We start from the raw sequence: 3471 nt of genomic DNA, 5'->3' as shown, positions 1-3471 counted from the left end.
CGTAAACAGTGGTCTGAAGCGAAGGTGGCGATGAAACACGCAACTAGCACTCAAGGTAGTTACGCTCGAAAAAGGTATATACATTACATGGAATCTCGAACCATTTGAGCACACAGCAAGGCATAATTAGGCTTCCAGCTACCTGATCTAGAAATCCGGGAGATCGCGCAAACACGCGCACCACAAAATGTGTTTTTATTTTTGTATACCAACCTCCTTAGTGCTGCTGCTGTTTCTCTTGTTTGTTGTTTTGTTTCTAGTTAGTGTACTTTGACAAATCACATGATCACCCATTTATCTATTCAGGTGGGACTTGTATGTGCGCGCACACACACCACACACACACACACGCATATATATATATATATATATATATATATATATATATATATATATATATATATATATATATATATATATTATATATATATATACATATATAACATATATAATATATATATATATATATATATATATATATATATATATATAACATATAATATATATATATATATATATATATATATATATATATATATATATATATATATACTTGTTCTTTATTTTTGCTAACAATTTCATAAAAAAAAACAGAAATTCCATTTTATTTAAAACACAATATTTTTCTAAAATTCCTGGAGGTTTTGAAGCCATTACGGGAGAGGGGAGAATATACAGGAATACTAGAGAATCACGGCGAATCCGTGAGGGTTGGCAAGCCTAGGCATAATCAAGACATTTTTAATAAGATTCTTTAATCTTACTGTGTACGTACAAAAACAAAAGAAACTGGAGTTTTAACAACTGAAAAGGAAAACAGAAAAATATATCATAAATACAGTTTTTTGCACACGATAGTGTGAAAGCTGTAGAGGTGACTGACCACATCAGGTTAAGAATTTATAGAAAATCTGGTAAAAGTCAGTTGGTGTTTACTGTAACTTATGAAATACACATTTCATTCCCCCCTGGGGTAGTGCCGCATCCCTTAGGCCCCTAGCTGCAACCCCTTTCATTCCTTTTACTGTACCCGTTTTCATATTATCTTTCTTCCATCTTGCTATCCACCTTCTCTTAACAACTGTTTCATAGTGCAACTGCAAAGTTTTCCTCCTGTTACACCTTCCAAACCTACCCACTCTTAATTTCCCTTCCAGAGCTGAATAACCTCATAGGTTTCAGGGCTTGGCCTTTTGGCCTAAACTCAATATTCTATTCCACACATTTCACTCAATCTTGTCTGTTTACGGAGGTTGCCGTCAGTGCACCTCACGTGTGTGCACTGTAGGTATTTAGGTTCTTTGCAGTCCCTTCATCCCCTAGCTGCAATCCCTTTCATTCATTTTACTGTACCTCCATTCATATTCTTTCTTCCATCTTACTTTCCACCCACTCCTAACAATTATTCCGTAGTGCAACTGCGAGGTTTTCCTCCTGTTACACAATTGTAACCTTATACTCTCAGTTTCCCATTCAATGCTGAATGACCTCATAGGTCCCAGCGCTTGGCCTTCGACCTGAATTGTATATTCTATCTTTTTTTCATATACGGAGGAATAGCAGCTGGATCCGTATTCACATCTGAAGGCTTTTCACCTAATCAAATTGTTTAGAAACGTAAGTTATTGATGGTTCTTAAAATACTTACACTGTATTTCTAAAAATTAGCCCTAAATGGAGGTTGCCCAGGAATCAGTATTAGCATACTGTTCCATACCACGATAGTTTGCTATTCTATTTATACATATGTTTTTGCTTCATCAGCCAGGTTCTCAACTCCTTTTATACTGTAGGCGTAAAATGTTTTATACTGGGCCACTAATGATGAATTATGAATGCAGAAATGCAGTATATTGTAATTTGGTTCTGAAGCGGCAGTGTTGCAAACGGGTTATTGCAAAATGCAAGATATTGCCTCTTGCAAATAGCACCAATTTTCTAGAACAGTAAGGCCATATGTAGGCTAAGGATTTTTTAACTCTACCGTCTAAGTAAAATGCAGTGTATTGGGCCGGCAATTAGGTATATAATGGCTTAATCCAACAAACTGCAACATGCTTGCAACACAAAAATTTAAAAATATTAAGACAATACTCTTAGGAAACTTTTGGGGGTAACTGTACTGTATTTTATCTTCAAACTGTGGATGTTGCAGTTTATTGAGCTTTGAATACTGAATATGGATGCAAAATAGCAATATTTTGCAATCTTGTTCTAACTAATGAGAAGAGAAATTATATATATAATACACACACACACACACACACACATATATATATATATATATATATATATATATATATATATATATATATATATATATATATACATATATATATATCATGAAGCTACAAATGTCGTTTAATATCGAAATTCACGCTACCTCAGTATATCTCCGTTTATATGACCTCTCTTGATGGCTCAATGGTTTACGTCAACTGGAGTCGCTGAATAGACTTTCGTCGCGAGTTCGTGTCCCGATTCCAATTCATTTATCATAATAAATTCCCCTAAGAACTACAATTCCCGGGTTATTCCGAGGTAGGTGAATTTAATATTAGCGACATTTGTAGCTTCATGATTGTATATAAATCATGTGATAAAAATTTCATATATATATATATATATATATATATATATATATATATATATATATATATATATATATATATATATTTCTGACTCACATCAGGATCAACCCCAGTCTCTCAAATGAGGCCAGGGTGCTACCAATTGACCACACAGGTAATAATAGAAGTTGGAACCTAAGAACTTCCGTACCAGAGGTTTTTCATGGGCAGGCTGTCGCCTAATATACCAGCAATTTTACTAACTTCCTGACCCATATATATATATATATATATATATATATATATATATATATATATATATATATATATATATATATATATATATAACACATGTACACATATGTATATGATATATGTAATATATATATATATATATATATATATATATATATATATATATATATATATATATATGTAAGGATGTTACCTCCCAGTTCCCACTTTCTACACAGTGCAATCAGTCACAGGTGGACATTGTGGCTGAGAGGTGCAAGTCTTCTTGGCTTTGCGTTATTCAGATCAGAACCCCACCAGTCTATACAGTTATCAGTGATTATCGAGTTTGCTGAGGTCAAGAAAAGTGTTGGATCATCAACCTAAAGATTTGCTGAAAATCTTAAAGTTGTACCTTTGTTTGTGTGTGTGTGGATTTCTGTTTATAAAGCTTCTAGAAAGATTCCATTAACAAACTCGTTTTCTGCTCTGCTTCCTAGAACCTTATCTCTTCCGACTTGAGGAGGTGGATTTGAGTGATTTAGGGACTATTTTCATTTTAATTTTGAAAGATTCAGATGTGAATAAGCTCCCTATTTTAGGTTGATATTTCCTATGTGTGTTGTAAAATTATCAACTTTTGGTTTAAGTTATTTATGCAACTAAA

Source organism: Macrobrachium rosenbergii, chromosome 55, assembly GCF_040412425.1.
Source record: "Macrobrachium rosenbergii isolate ZJJX-2024 chromosome 55, ASM4041242v1, whole genome shotgun sequence".
NCBI lineage: Eukaryota > Metazoa > Arthropoda > Malacostraca > Decapoda > Palaemonidae > Macrobrachium > Macrobrachium rosenbergii.
This window is presented reverse-complemented; position numbering follows the sequence as displayed.